Consider the following 16,949-nt stretch of genomic DNA (forward strand, 5'->3'; position numbering starts at 1 on the left):
GTGGAACATTGCATGCTGTGATCTGTAGTCTCAACAGCATGACCCTAATGAAACAGTAGCCATAATCTGCTCCGGTTTATGCAAAATATGTGGTGCCCCTTGACAAGCCACAAGAGTGACCCTTGGTGAGGCAAAGTCTGGGCATGTGAGATTCACTGCCACACAGCTCAAAGCAGGACAACTGAGGCATAGTTAATTGCCCTCTGTAGAGACAGGGCTGCCTCCTACAGAACCTTTTCATTTCCTTTGTTTTCCCCTAAGAAGAAAAATATCATTTAAGATGTAACGTGTTGAAAACATCGCTGGTTTCAAGGGCTATTGTACCCAAATGATGCATGAACATCTCTCAAGTCGAAGGGTGTGGCCCCAGTATGTTATATAAGAAACAGCCCTACCCAGGCTGAGTGGTAGAAGACCATATCACACAACAGGCTTTTCTATCTCTAACTCCTAGGGTGTGATCTGGCCAGTGAGTCAGGAAAATGCTGAGTTCCAAAAACAGTTATCTGGGATAGTCGCTGTAGAGTCTGCAAGGGGCAGGAAAGGCATTTTGTACAAAAGCCAACACAAATTAACCCCTTCTCTCTCTATTTCCCTTGTGTATGTGTGTGAAATGTATCAGTATTCTGTAGGTTTCATTAGTGCACTTATTTTACTTGGGTTTGTATTTTTTGTGGGGAGGGAGTTGGATATAACTGCCAAATAAACAAAACAAAATCATAATGTTTCCTTTGTTCCTTATTTTTTTTATAAGACCAAAGTAGAATCAGCTTTAGGATTTCTGAGCTCCCTCTACAGTCCTCACAATCGCTCTAACTGTCTCAGCAATAAAAATAAGAGTGTTCATTATTTGTGCTTACAGACCGTAACTGCTTTCCTACAAGGCTCAAAGCACTTTACAAGGTGGGTCACTATCATTATCCTCATGTTATAAATGGGGAAGCTGAGGCATCAAAAGAGGAAGGGATTTGCCCATAGTCATGCAGAGTCAGGGAGAGAGAAGGGAATAGAACCTCGAAGTCCTGTGTCCCAGTCACATGCTCTAATCATTAGTTGCTGCTGCTGTTGCTGCCTCCCATTCTGCTCCATGCCCCCTTCCCAATTTGCTCGTTCAGTTATTCATGCAATTCAGTCAAAAAAGGAGGCCAGCAAATTTCTCACCAGGATGTGTCTGTACGGTACCAAGCATGATGGGGCCCAGCCAGGATGTGACCACAAGATACATATTTAGTAATAATCCAAGGGCCTCCCTTCTCCGTGCACTGTGGGTGGATGGGTCGGGCAGAACGAACACATGGCCAAACGGTGCATGATTTTTAATCCTGGCGCTGACATCGATTCACTGTTGTGTTTGGAGGACAGTACAAAAGACTCCATGCCACTACTGAGCGTTCAGTAGCTCTTTGTGGGTACCACACGTAGCACAGCTACGTGACCTTGAGCAAGTCACTGCATCGTTCTGTGCTGGGGGTGAGAAAAGTACCCTACACGCAGGTTGGCGGGATCAGTGAATTAATGTTTGTAAAATGCATATTATTCTCTCCCCCTTTCTCCACTTCGTAGTAGTTCTTCCGGACCTGATATGGATCTTTACAATGAGGCATAGCTAGCAGAGTGCACATACCAGGCCCAACCACCCCATATAACACTTGTAGCTGTCCCGCACAGCAGGGTCCCCACTAGTCACAGGCTTCATAGCTCCTAAAGCAGGCTCTGACCTGTAGGGGTTTGCATCCATTCTGTGTCTTGTGCACTGAGGTACTGTTGTGAAACTACAGGCATCATTGGTGCCTGCTGCTTGCGACGGCAGGTTTGGAGTCGGCGCCTCGTCCTTTTAGTGTTGTAAGCTGCAGGGAGTATTAGAAAGAATCCACAGCAGGAACATGGGATGGAAAAGCATGTGGCAAAGCCACTTTCCAGCCCGTCATCCCAAAGCTATTGATCCAAAACTCAGCCAAGCTGGGGCAGTTTGTGTACTCGGTAGGAAAAGTCTCAATGTGCATGAACTCTGTATTTCCTCCAGCCTCCAAGGCCACGCCTCCTTCCAGACCAGCGGTGCCCGTTTTTGTCTGTACTGCCCTTTTATGCCACAGCCAGTGCCTGCTTGCTGCGTTTCTATCACCAGGGCCCATGTCCTGTCATAAAATGAGGTGAATCCATCCCTTGACTTATTATGCCACTGTGCTTCACCTTCACTTTTCCCTATTGATGTCACTTACCATCATCCTGCCAGCTCTCCCAGTGTGTTTAAGTCCCTCTGGAATTTCACATGATCCGCTGTAGTTTTTACCAGGTGAAGCTACATTGTGCGAGTAACAAACATCACCAGCTCAATGGCCAGCCCCCCCCTCCAAATGATTAAAAAATGTACTATAGATAACACATATTCAACCCCCTTCCACTCCATGGAGCAACTCAATTCATGCCTTTCTTTACTGTCACCTAACCAATTGGTCATTTACAGAAGTTGTTCCTTACCCAGCAGTTATGCAGGTCCCTTAATACCCACTTATGAAGGACCTTATCAAAAGCTTCATGAAAACTCAGGTAAATTATGTCTAGTTGGTCACTTTTATCTATATTATTAACATTTTACAAATGCAAAAATACCCTTTAATGGGCTCAAGGGGCACAATAATCACAGATGCCAGGCTGGTTTGATTCTATCAAACTATACTTACCAAAGTGTTTAACTACTCTTTACAGCTGTTCCCCTCATACGGAGGGGAGGCTTGAGGTATGTAATTCCTGGGATCCTGCTTGGATCATTTTTAATAATAATTCCATTTAATAACCTTTCAGCTTCCCCCCCCCCCAGTTTGATAGACTATTAAGGATACACAGTTAAGCACTCAAAAGTTAAAAAATACCAACGTTAAGGCTGAACAAACAACCTTAACTCTGCCAGCTTTTGTGCACGCTATTACAAAATAGCCTTTAATTATATGCTCACATTCTAGTGCTTAGATAATCTAACATATTTTTTTCTACAATCTTAAATACATACATGTAGCAGCTTCAGCTACTGTGTATTATCCTGTACATACAACAGCTCGTAAGAACAGATGCTCAGAGTGCCTGTCTCATTTGCGGTTTACTTTGCAAGCTAGAAAAAGCTGAATGATATAATATGGGCTTACATGACAAATAGCAGGTAATCATCTAAAGACTGTACAATTTGAGCAAAGGGGCAGAGTTAAGGTTGTATATACAATCTTAACTTTGGCATTTCCTGACATTTGAATGCTTAATTGTGCAACATTAATATTCTCTTAACATAATTTCTTCTTCGAGGGCTTGTTCATATCCATTCCAATCAGGTGTGTGCGCGCCGCATGCACGCCAGCTGGAAGATTTTTCCCTTAGCAGTGTCCGTAGTGTCGGCCAGGGCGCCCCCTGGAGTCGCGCCTTCATGGCACCCAATATAGAGCCCTGCCAACCTGCCACCCCCTCAGTTCCTTCTTACCGCCAGTGACGGCTAGCTGGAACAACTGTCACTCTTGCATTCCAAGCACTTTTGGCAGTGTCCACTTCGGTCTTTCATAGTTTTAAATAGTTCGTTAGTTATTAGTCATAGTTAGTTGTTGTAGTTTTTGTGATTTCTTGGGGGTTCTCCCCCAACAACGTTTTCCCCGGTTCTGGGGTGGTTATGCCTCGGTCCCCAGGGTTCAAACTCTGTGAGGACTGTGGCAAGTTTATGCCAAAGAGTGACCCACACTCTTCTTGTCTATGGTGCCTCGAGGAGGAGAGCCACCAGAAGGACAAGTGCAGGATCTGCAAGGGATTTTGCCCTAGAACCCTTAAAGACTCAAATCCTGGTAATAGAAGAGGCACTCCGACCGCAATCTGACCTGGGGTCGGCAGAACACACGCTGAGCACTTCCTCGTTGGTCGGCAGTGCTCCGGCGCCAACGGTGCACGAGCCGGTGCCGAGGAAAGACCCTAAGGACTCACGGCTCCGCCCATAAGAAACCTTCTTCCGTCTGGCACTGTTCTCAGTCCCCAGTGCCACAGAAGAAGAAAAGGCCGGATAGGGGTCGCTCTCCCCCTCTAAAGACTGAGGGGCCTGTGGCATCGAAGCACATCTCGAGCCAGGCCACCTCGTCTCTCCCGCCCCGTCTGGGGTACAGTTGAGTCCGAACCCTCAACGGTCCCCGGACCGCCAAGGTGATCACCTCCAGCTCCCCTCAACGCCAGAGGCATTCGAGGCAGACCTTATACGCCTCATGGCGCTGTCCTCCCCGCAGAGAGACAAGTCACCGGTGACCGCGCGACCCCACTTTCAATCAAGGGGCAAACCAGCGATCATGGCACGCCGATCCCCATCTCCGGCACCCCTCTCCCTGGCCTGGCCCACCCATGTGGGGGGTCCGCACCGGTCCCCGACCTCTCGGCACCACTCTCCGGCGGCACAGAATACCACTCCTCCATGGTCCTACTCAGAGACCTTGGAGGCGGCGGCGGAGTCCTATCTCTCAGATAGGACCAGGAGCAGGAGGTCAAGATCCCGCTGTGACCACCAGCCCTACCTGGCACCGTGGCCTCCGCAGTGGCAACCTTCAACGCAGTGGCCCTTTTGGACACCCTGTGCATATCATCAGAGCCAGGAACAGATCCAGGGCCCAAGGTCCAGGTCGGCGTTGGTGTCCTTCGTCCCCCTTCGTCCCCCCACAGGCACCGCCAGCACCATTGGCAGCCGCACTGCCTACAGAGGCGCTGCCAACACCGCTGTTGTCCCCTGCAGCTCTGGCACCGACCCTCCCATCAGCGGCACCGCTGACAGCTGCAGCCTCGGTGCCACCAGCATTGCCGATATCAGCACCACCGGAATCAACAACTTTACCATCGCCTGCCTCGGCACCGATATTTCTGCCCCCAGCAGCCCCGGCACTGCACACTTCAGACCTAGGGGCTCAGCAATACCGCGTGCCGTGAGACCCACGGGGCACTGAAGGGAGTGAGCAGGGCCCGCTGCCAGGCCTCTCCTCCTCATCCTCCCCAGATGAAGCTGTGGCGGGGACGTCTTAGCTCTGGAAGATAACAGGGTCCTCTGTTACATCGCGTTGCCCAGAACCTTGACATAGAGGCGGAGGAGGTGCTGGAGGAATCCCACCCAGCTGTCGATATCCTCGCACCCTCCGGTCCCTCTCATATCACCTTGCCCTTAATAAGGATGATTACAGAGACAACGAAAACCCTATGGCAGACCTCTACATCTCTGGCCCCTACAGCCAAGAGGAATGAGAGGGATATGAACATTTATAAACCCACCCACCCCCCGACTTCCTAGTGGTTGATGCAACCAATCAGCGAGAGTGCCAGGGCTACCAGGGCTCCTCCCCTAAGAATAGGGAGGAAAAAAACTTGACCTTTTTGGCAGGAAAGTCTATTCCACTGGGGGACTACAGCTCCGCATTGCAAACCAACAGGCCATCGTGAGCAGATACACACACAACACCTGCACTGCAATGGCCAAGTTTGTGGAGCTACTGCCGCAGGACTCTTGTGCAGAGTTCTCAACATTGGTGGAGGAGGGAAAGCTGGTCTCCCAAGCATCCCTACAGGCGGCACTGGATGCAGCAGATGCAGCCTCACGTACAATGGCCACGGGAGTTGTAATGAGTAGGGGCTCCTGGTTGCAGGTCTCTGGTCTGCCCGATCAGGTCCAGCAAACAATCCAGGACCTCTGCTTTGAGGGTTCGACCCTCTTTTCTGATAAGACAGATAAGAGAGTCCATAGTCTGAAAGACTCAAGGGCCACCCTCAGATCTTTGGGGCTCCATATACCAGCCACTCAACATAGGCATTTCCAGCCACAGCCTCCCTCTAGGTTCTACCAATCTCAGAACTGCCAGGACGCTCCTCGTAGGAGGAATAGGAGCTGTAGAAGGAGGCAGCACCCCTCCTCAGGCCAGGGCTCGGACCAGCCCAAGCCACCACCTTGCCCCAGACCAGCTTTTTGAAGGTGCGGTCCAGGACAGTGCACCAGTACTGGAACTGGATCCAACCTTACTTACCTTTTCGTTCCGACTGTCCCCTTTCTACTGTGCATGGTCCTGTATCACCTCAGACCGCTGCGTGCTCCGCATGGTAGAGAGGGGATATTCCATCCAATTCTGTGCCCTCCCACCCTTCCACCTACCTTCTCTGTCCCTCTTCAGGGACCCCTCTCACAAGCAACTTCTTATATGGGAAGTGCACTTGCACCTCTCGGTAGGGGCAGTGGAAGAGGTTCCTCAGGAGCAAAGGAGCAAGGGCTTCTACTCCCGGTATTTCCTAATACCGAAAGCCAAGGGTGGCCTCAAGCCTATCCTGGACCTGTGGGAACTCAACAAGTTAGTAAAAAAACTCAGGTTCTGCATGGTCTCTTTGGCCTCCATTATCCCCTCATTGGATCCAGGCGACTGGTATGCCGCCCTCGACTTGAAGGATGCGTACTTCCACATAGCGATAATTCCACCTCACAGATAATACCTCAGGTTTATGGTGATCAACAGCCACTATCAGTTTATTGTCTCCCCTTTTGGCCTGTCAGCGGCACCTCGGGTGTTCACCGAGTGCATGGCAGTCGTGGCGGCATTCCTGCACAAGCAGCAGGTGCAGGTACAGGTGTTCCTGTACCTCAACGACTGGCTAATCAAAGGCCACTCCAGATCTGAAGTGGAGGCACAGGTTGGCTTCATAAGAAGGACGTTTGATGAACTGGGTCTCCTTATAAACGAGGCCAAATCGACACTGTCCTCTCTGCAGAGGATAGAGTTTATAGGGGCAGTGCTAGACTCGACTCAAGCCAGGGCATACCTCCCGGAAGCCAGCTTTCAATCACTGGGTGACATCATACAGGGGCCTCAGGCAGTGCCCCACCACTACAGCAAGGAATTGCCTGAAGCTCCTAGAGCACATGGCTGCTTCTACCTACATAGTACAGCATGCCAGACTCAGGCTTCGTCCACTTCAGTCATGGCTAGCGTCAGTATATCGACCAGTTCGGGACACTTTGAACAGCATCATAACCCTGCCTCGCCCGATACTAGACTCCCTCCTGTGGTGGCTCGACCCACAGGTAGTATGTGAAGAGGTCCCCTTCACCAGCCCCCAGCCATCCCTCTCATTAGTGACAGCTGCATAAGATCTGGGATGGGGGGCACATTTGGGAAACCTCAGAACACAAGGTCTCTGGTCTCAAGCGGACCTCACTCAGCATATCATGTCAGAGAACTGAGAGCGGTGCGCCTGCTGTGTCAGGTTTTCAGAGCCCACATATCAGGCAGTTGTGTATCAGTCCTCACGGACAACACCACGGCAATGTTTTATATTAACAAACGGGGGGCGGGGGGGGGACAGGTGCATGCTCCACTCCCCTATGCCAGGAAGTCCTCATGCTGTGGGACTTCTGTGTAGAGCACTCAATACACCTGCAAGCATCGTATCTCCCTGGGATACAGAACAAGCTGGCGGACCATCTCAGCAGGTCTTTTCACGGCCATGAGTGGTCCCTCCGGCCAGACATAGTGAGCTCAATCGACCTGTTCGCCACACGACACAACAGGAAGTGTCAGCTATTCTGTTCCTTCTTGAGTCACAGCCCAGGCTCCATCGCAGATGCATTCCTACTTCCATGGGGAGGCTGCCTCCTATATGCGTTCCCGCCGGTTCCTCTCGTTCACAAGGTACTCCTCAAGATCCGCAGGGACCGAGCCCTAGTGATATTGATAGCTCCAGCCTGACCACGCCAGCACTGGTTCACATCGCTCCTTGAAATGTCCATGGCAACTCCGGTCACCCTACCACTTGTCCCAGACCTAATCAAGCAGGATCACGGCCGCCTCCCGCATCCGAACCTCAAGTCGCTCCATCTCACAGCGTGGAAGCTCCATGGCTGAACGCAGTGGAGCTGTCCTGCTCTGATCAAGTCAGACAAGTTCTCCTTGGCAGTAGAAAGCCCTCCACAAGGGCGACGTACCTTGCCAAGTGGAAGAGGTTCTCCGTCTGGTCGGAGCAGCATCATCAGTCTCTGACACTCGCCTTGGTGCCATTTATACTGGACTACCTCCTCCATCTTAAGCAACAGGCATTGTCCATGTCATCAATAAGGGTTCACTTGGCAGCCATCTCTGCCTTCCATCCAGGCGCAGATGGCTACTCAGTCTTTGTGAATCCAATGGTCAGCCGTTTCCTTAAAGGTCTTGACAGACTATACCCACAAGTACGACAGCCTATCCTGGCTTGGGACCTCAATCTAGTCCTTTCCAGACTTACGGGACCACCATTTGAACCACTGATGACATGCTCCCTGCTTTATCTCTCATACAAGGTGGTGATAACCTCAGCTAGGAGAATGTTGGAGCTCAGGGCCCTTACATCAGAGCCCCCTTACACTGTATTCCATAAGGACAAGGTTCAGCTCAGACCTCACCCGGCCTCTCTCCCAAAGGTTGTCTCCCAGTTTCACATCAACCAGGACATCTTCCTCCCAGTATTCTACCCTAAGCCGCATTCCAGTGGCAGGGAGCAGAGGCTTCACTCATTGGATGTCTGCAGGGCGCTAGCCTTCTATCGAGAGAATGAAGCCGTTCCAAAAGTCCATCCAGTTATTGGGGGACGTGGGCGATAGAACGAAAGGCCTCTTTGTCTCATTGCTACGTATCTCGTCGTGGATCACGTCATGCATTCGGGAGTGCTACAACTTGGCGAAGGTGTCAGCTCTGCCGATCACCGCACACTCCACCAGGGCTCAGGCCTCTTCAACAGCATTCCTGGCGCAGGTCCCCACACAGGAAATCTTCAGGGCAGCAACGTGGTCCTCTATACACACTTTCACCACACACTATGTGATCACTCAGCAGGCCAGAGACGATGCGGCCTTCGGACGAGCCGTGCTCCAATCAGTGGATGACTCCGACCCCACCTCCTGAACTTAGGCTTGTGAGTCACCTGATTGGAATGGACACGAACAAGCACTCGAAGAAGAAAAAACGGTTACTCACCTTCTCGTAACTGTTGTTCTTTGAGATGTGTTGTTCATGTCCATTCCAATACCCACCCTCCTTCCCCTCTGTCGGAGCAGCCGGCAAGAAGGAACTGGGGGGGTGGCAGGTCGGCAGGGCCCTATATTGGGTGCCATGAAGGCGCAACTCCAGGGGGCGCCCAGGCCGACCCTACGGATGCTGCTAAGGGGAAAATCTTCTGGCTGGCGTGCACTATTGTAATGGACATGAACAACACATCTCGAAGAACAACAGTTACAAGAAGGTAAGTAACCGTTTTGTTTTTCCCAGTGGAATTTCCTAGGATTTTAAGGAAAAAAAGAAATTCCATTACCTGAAACAATTTGGCTAGATGGCATTAGACTACTCTGTCCTGCATAAGGTGTGCACTCAGTGAGACAAGTACCCCTTGTGTCTTTTACCCCTTTTATACCTCCACCACTGGTTCCTCCTCCTTCCCTCAGCCTTTCTCACAATCATTGGCTCCTTTCACCTTCCAACCTCCAGCTCCCATTGAGATTCCCCTTTTGTATGGAGTTCAGCAGCTACAGAGAATACTCCATCCTGTGTGCTTTCTGGCGTCCACAGGAAAAGGGATTCTTTTTGCTTTTCTGCAAAACTCCTGAGCTCTGCAGAAGAGGAGATACTTTGTACCTGATCCCCTACAAAGTTCCTGGGCACCTACTGCCAGTGAAAGAGACAGTGCACATGGGCATAGTGTAGTGCAGCTGTCTTTTCTCCACACACTGGTAAAAGTGCTAAAAATGGATCTATTTGGAAGCTGCATGCAGAATGTGGGATTTTATTCACCAGATGCTCAAAGGGGGTTTCCCCGTAATGAGGGCTGTTATCCCAGCCAAATGTCACCGTTCTGCTCCTAATATTTTTTTCCTCCACTCTTTCTTGTCTTAAATGGATGAACCATTTTACCTCAAATTTTACAGGGGAAAAAAAGTTCCCTTTGAGCAGGCTTAGAAAATTTCAACCTGCTACCTCAGACTTTTGGGAAGTTCTGTACAACCAAATATAGGGTGTTAGAATGCAACAACCCTCACTGCAGCTGTCACTACACATTACAGCTACAATACTTAATACTTCTATAGCACCTTTCAGCTGAGGACTTCAAAGCACCCTGCATACATTCATTTATTAAGCCTCCCAACTGCAGAGTGAGGTAGGTAATTAATTATTTGTTTCTTTCTTTTACGGGTGGGGAAAACAAAAACACAAAGAAGTGAAGTGACTTGTCCAGGGCCTCAAGCCTGCAAACACTCATAACTTTACTGTAATGTGACCAGATAACAAATGTGAAAAATTGGGATGGGGGTGGGGGGTAATAGGCGCCTATATAAGATAAACTCCCGAATATTGGGACTGTCCAAAATCCAGACATCTGGTCACCCTACTTTACTGATAGGCCCATTTAATTAAGCCCATTTCTACCCTACAGGTGCTACAGTGACACAACTACGGCGCTGCAACTGTGCCACTGTAGCACCATGGTGTGTAGATGCTTCCTACAGAGATGGAAATGGGGTTTCGGTCACTGTAGTTAATCCACGTCCCTGAGCGGCAGTAGCTAGGTCGATGGACCGATTCTTCTGTTGACCTAGCTGCATCTACACCGGGGTTAGGTCAGCTTCGTTGTGGTGCTCAGAGGGTGTGAAGTTTTCACACCTGAGAGACATAGCTTGGTCAAGCTAAATTTTAAGTGTAGATCAGGGCTAAGTTTTTGCAGGATTGGAGCCTCAGGCCAGGTCTATATACAAATTTTTTGTCAGCATAGCAAAGTTGGTCAGGGATGTGAAAAAAACAACCACAAGCCAACATAGCTATGCTGACAAAATCCTTGGTGTACACGTAGCTGTGCCCACAGAAGATGACTTCTGGCAGCATAGTTAATGCCATTCAGGGAAGTGGTACTATGCTACTGGCAGAACTCCTCCTTCTTTCAGTGTATGCCACATCTATGTTTACCCACAGCACTTAAGCCAGCAGAGCCCCCAGTGCAGACACAGAATACACAGACAGAAGGGGTTTTCTGCTGACATAGGAATACCATCTCCCTGAATGAGTGTATGTATCTACACTGGGGTTTTGTGGCATAGCCATGTCGCCTGGATGTGTGTGTGATTTTTCTCATACCCCTTACCAACAGAGCTATGCTGGGATAAGTTTTAAGTGTAGACCAAGCCTGCATCTATACTGGGGGCTCTGCCCGAATAGATGTATTAACAGAACTTGTGTAGTGTAGACAAGGCCTAAGTCAGTGTCAGAGCCAGGAACAGAAATCAGATCATAAGAGCTGTCATACTGGGTCAGACCATGGTCCATCTTGCCCAGCATCCTGTCTCTGATAGTGGCCTCTACCAGAGCTGCAGGGGAATGAACAGAACAGGGCAATTATGGAGTGATCCACCCGTCTTCTTGTAGTCAGAGGTTTAGGGTTATCCCAAGCATAGGGTGTATCCATGACCATCTTGGCTAATAGCCATAGACAGACCGGTCCTCCATGAACTTATCCAGTTCTTTTTTGAACCCAGTTATACTTTTAGCCTTCACATCCCATGGCAACAAGTTCCACAGATTAGTTGGGCATTATGCTAAAAAAGCACTTACTCTGCCCATTAATTATCTGACAGGCTTTGTCTACACACAAAATTTGCACCACTTTAACTACAACTCCCCTAATGTGGACACAGTTATAATGGAACGAGAATAAGCTATCGCAGTATAAGCACTTTTATTCTGGTATAACTGCATCCACACTACAGGGTGTACTGGTATAACTATTCTGGTAAAAAGTCATGCCCATAAATGACTGAGGGCATGGCTACACTTGCGAGTTAGAGCGCATTAAAGAAGCCCCGGGCACCCTAACTCACGACACGTCCACACTGGCAAGGCACGTAGAGCGCCCGGACTCCGCGGCTGGAGCGCTCCTGGTAATCCACCTCGACAAGAAGCATAATGCTTGCTGCGCCCCAGCTGGAGCGCCGCGGCGCCAGTGTGGACACCTTGGTCTGTTAATGCGCTCTGATCAGCCTCCAGAAGTGTCCCACAATGCCTGTTCTAGCCATCTGGTCATCACTTTGAACTCTACTGCCCTGCCCTCAGGTGACCAACCATCAGACCCACCCTTTAAATTCTCTGGGAATTTTGAAAATCCTCTTCCTGTTTGCTTAGCAAGGCGTGGAGTGCTCTCAGCTAATCTTTCCAGGTGACCACATCCGGCCTGCGGGACCGTCCTGCCCGGCCCCCGAGCTCCTGGCCTGGGAGGCCAGCCCCTGGTCCCTCCCCCACTGTTCCCCCTCACCCGCAGCCTCAGCTCACTCGCTCCGCCGCCGGCGCAATGCTCTGGGCGTTGGGGCTGTGAGCACCTGGGGCAGTGCAGCTGCAGAGCCCAGCCTGACCTGGTGCTCTGTGCTGCATGGTGGCGGTGGCGGCAGCGTGGCCCGGCTCCAGCCAGACAGTGTAGCTGTAGCGCCGCCAGCCACCAGTGCTCCAGGCAGTGCAGTAAGGGGGCATGGAGCCAGGGGGGGTTGGATAGAGGGCAGGGGAGTTCAGGGTGGTGGTCAGTGGGCGGGGATGTGGATAGGGGTCGGGGGAGGAACAGGGGGTTGAATGGGGGCAGGGGTCCTGGGGGGCAGTCAGGAAGGAGGGGGGGTTGGATGGGGCTGCAGGGGGCAGTCAGGGGTAGGGGTTCCCCGCGGGGGCAGTCAGGGGACAGGGAGAAGGGGTGGTTGGATGGGGCAGGGGTCCTGGGGGGCTGTCAGGAATGAGAGGAGGGGTTGGATGGGGCAGCAGGGGTCCGGGGGCAGTCAGGGGACAGGGGGGGTTGGATGGGGCAGGAGTCCTGGAGGGGAGATAGAAGGTGGGGGCCGGGCCACAACCCCCTCCCCTAACCGGCCCTCCATACAATTTACGAAACCCGATGCGGTCCTCAGGCCAAAAAGTTTGCCCGCCCCTGGTGTAAATACACTGCAGCGCTTTCCCTAATGTGCTCTCCGAGGGCTGGTTTAACTCACAGCGCTCTACATGTGCAAGTGTAGCCATGCCCTGAGTTAGGTCAGGCACGTCTATACTAAACATTTTTGTCGGCTTAGCTATGTCGGTAAGGGGTGTAAAAGAACCACGCATCCTGGCTGACGTAGCTATGCTGGAGAAACCACCGGTGAAGACACCGCTATGCAGACAGAATAGTGTTCCTGTTAGCATAGATAATGTTATTTGTGGAGGTGAACTCCTCATTCTGTTAGTGTATGCTCTGTCTATGCTAGGGGTTCTGCAGCTTTAGGGTATATAACAGCAAGTAGTAGTAGTGTAGACAAGGGCTTATATTGGTACAAAAATCTATATGGAGACCAGTCCCATTCTCTAGTCACTAGTGCACACACTTTCCTCCTAAAGCTAGCACATGCACTGGCAACTTCCCCATATTCAGGGCCAGTAGCTGCTATTAAAGGTCATAATATAGGGTGAAATCCTGACTCTGTTGATGTTAATGGGGAGACTCCCATTGACTTTAATGAGGCCAGGATTTCACTGAGTATTTTATACATCTTTGTGAGAATCTCTGCTATTTCACACTGGATTTTATTTTACTTTTTTGCTCCTTTATGACTTTATGATGTATAAAGCCTGAAAGGGTTGGTTGGTTGGTATTTCCCAACAACAACCACCACAAAAGTGCTTAAAGTGCTTTGGGCTGGGTTGGGTTTGCTGTTTACATTAGAAATTTGGGTGTTGTCTACCCTGGAAAACTCTATGGACAACAGAAGAACTAGTCAGATTATGACATCACAGATAATAAGGAAGTGAAGCTTGATCAAGTGAGATGGGAAGTGATTTTTTGTATTCAGACTGTTTATAGGTGACCTGCAAAGAAAAAAATAAATACAAAACATTAAGCTACCGCCCTTGTCATCGATGAAGGAAGATGGAAAGATTTATTTTACATTGAGGATTTTTTTCTGCATGTTTTCTCCATTAGACATTTGATTGTTAATTTTTTTTCAAACCTGGAAGACTTTATGGTGACCAAAGAACTACATAAGAACATAAAAAAGGCCATACTGGGACAGACCAAAGGTCCACCTAGCCCAGTATCCTGTCTTCCAACAATAGCCAATGCCAGGTGCCCCAGAGGGAATGAACAGAACAGGTAATCATCAAGTGATCCATTCCCTGTTGTCCATTCCCAGCTTCTGGCAAACAGAGGCTAGGGACACCATCCCTGTCCATCCTGGCTAATAGTCATTGATGGACCTATCCTCCATGAACGTATCTAGTTCTTTTTTGAATCCTGTTATAGTCTTGGCCTTCACAACATCCTCTGGCAAGGAGTTCCACGGGTTGACTGTGTGTTGTGTGAAAAAATACTTCCTTTTGTTTGTTTTAAACCTACTACCTATTAATTTCATTTGGTGGCCCCTAGTTCTTGTGTTATGAGAAGGAGTAAATAACACTTCCTTATTTACTTTCTCCACATCAGTCATGATTTTATAGACCTCTATCAGATTCCCCCTTAGTCGTCTCTTTTCCAAGCTGAAAAGTACAAGTCTTATTAATCTCTCCTCATATGGCAGCCATCCCATACCCCTCATAATTTTTGTTGCCCTTTTCTGAACCTTTTCCAATTCCAATATATCTTTTTTGAGATGGGGCGACTACATCTGCGCGCAGTATTTAAGATGTGGGTGTACCATGGATTTATATAGAGGCAATATGATATTTTCTGTCTTATTATCTATCCCTTTCTTAATGATTCCCAACATTCTGTTAGCTTTTTTGACTGCCGCACATTGAGTGGATGTTTTCAGGAAACTATCCACAATGACTCCAAGATCTCTTTCTTGAGTGGTAACAGCTAAATTAGACCCCATCATTTTATATGTATAGTTGGTATTATGTTTTCCAATGTGCATTACTTTGCATTTGTCAACATTGAATTTCATCTGCCATTTTGTTGCCCAGTCACCCAGTTTTGAGAGATCCTTTGGTAGCTCTTCAGTCTGCTTGGGACTTAACTATCTTGAGTAGTTTTGTATCATCTGCAAATTTTGCCACCTCACTGTTTATCCCTTTTTCCAGATCATTTATGAATATGTTGACTAGGACTGGTCCCAGTACAGACCCATGGGGGACACCACTATTTACCTCTCTCCATTCTGAAAACCTTTTATTCCTAGTCTTTGTTTCCTATCTTTTAACCAGTTACCAATCCAAACGGGGACCTTCCATCTTATCCCATGACTGCTTACTTTGCTTAAGAGCCTTTGGTGAGGGACCTTGTCAAAGGCTTTCTGAAAATCTAAGTACACTATGCCCACTGGATCACCTTGTCCACATGCTTGCTGATCCCCTCAAAGAATTCCAGTAGTGGTGAGGCATGATTTCCCTTTACAAAAACCATGTTGATTCTTCCCCAACAATCATGTTCATCTACGTGTGTGACAATTTTGTTCTTTACTATAGTTTCAATCAGTTTGCTGGATACTGAAGTCAGGCTTACCGGCTTGTAATTGCCGGGATCACCTCTGGCACCCTTTTTAAAAATTGGCACCACATTAGCTATCCTCCAGTCATATGGTACAGAAGCTGATTTAAATGATAGGTTACAGATTACAGTTAGTAGTTCTGCAATTTCACATTTGAGTTCCTTCAGAACTCTTGGGTGAATACCATCTGGTCCTGGTGACTTATTACTGTTTAGTTTATAAATTTGTTCCAAAACCTCCTCTATTGACCCCTCAATCTGGAACAGTTTCTCAAATTTGTCACCTAAAAAGAATGGCTCATGTTTTGGAATCTCCCTCACGTCTTCAGCCATGAAGACCTATGCAAAGAATTCATTTAGTTTCTCTGCAATGGCCTTATTGTCCTTGAGTGCTCCTTTAGTATCTCGATTGTCCAGTAGCCCCAATTGGTTGTTTAGCAGGCTTCCTGCTTCTGATGTACTTAAATTTTTTTTTATTACTTTTGAGTCTTTGGCTAGCTGTTATGACATCACAAGAATCAAGAGAGTGAAACTTTACCAACTGAGTGCAGAAGAGCCTTTTAGTCTAATCTTTTAAAAGCGTGTGCTAAATATTAGGAGACCACCAGTGAGTCCTGCAGTACAATGAAATTTGATATTTCTGAGATTTCTCAGGTAAAAACCACTTAGAAAAAAAATTATGAAAAACCCTTTCATTGTGGCTTTATGCATCATAAATAGGGTGACCAGACAGCAAGTGTGAAAAATCAGGACAGGGGGTGGGGGGTAATAGGAGCCTATATAAGAAAAAGACCCAAAAATCAGGACTGTCCCTATTGTGGATTGCCACGGGCACGCAGGGGCGAAAGAAAATGCAGGCCTGTTATTTACCAGGCTGCACGTGGCAATAGACTATATTGGTAAGGGATGCAAGGAGAGTATGGGTCACGCTGCAAACTGCAGACACACACACACACAACTAAAATTAATCAATTTAAAGTTTTATTGGGGATAATTACAAGGGGTAAGGGAGCAGCGTTTGATTAGCTAATAGAGTTAATGAAACTTAAAACACACAATGACTAAAATATCTACTAACAATATTTATAAACAAAGATGCAGCAATTAGTAATAACTGATACTTACAAATACAAACCAACGCATAACGACCGGCAAACGTAGAAACTCTGTTTGAAACACGTGAGCTGAGAGAGAGGCTTCGAGGTGATCAGGCTCGGTTACGGGTGTACACAGGATACACAGGATTCGTTTTTCTTTCTCCTCTCCCTGCCTGCACATGGCAGGCAGCCCATAAAGTACCAACTATGACATCATAGAAGTGTCATAGGGGACGGGGCCCAAAACCTGTTTGTGTTCGTTTCTGATTGGCACAAGCAAAGTTTACACCAAGTAGGGGAGCAGGTGCCTCAAAGTCTGGCTTCGCCCCCAAAAGGTGAGGAAATGCATATTGCTTTAGAATGCGT

Source organism: Emys orbicularis, chromosome 1 (assembly GCF_028017835.1).
Source record: "Emys orbicularis isolate rEmyOrb1 chromosome 1, rEmyOrb1.hap1, whole genome shotgun sequence".
NCBI lineage: Eukaryota > Metazoa > Chordata > Testudines > Emydidae > Emys > Emys orbicularis.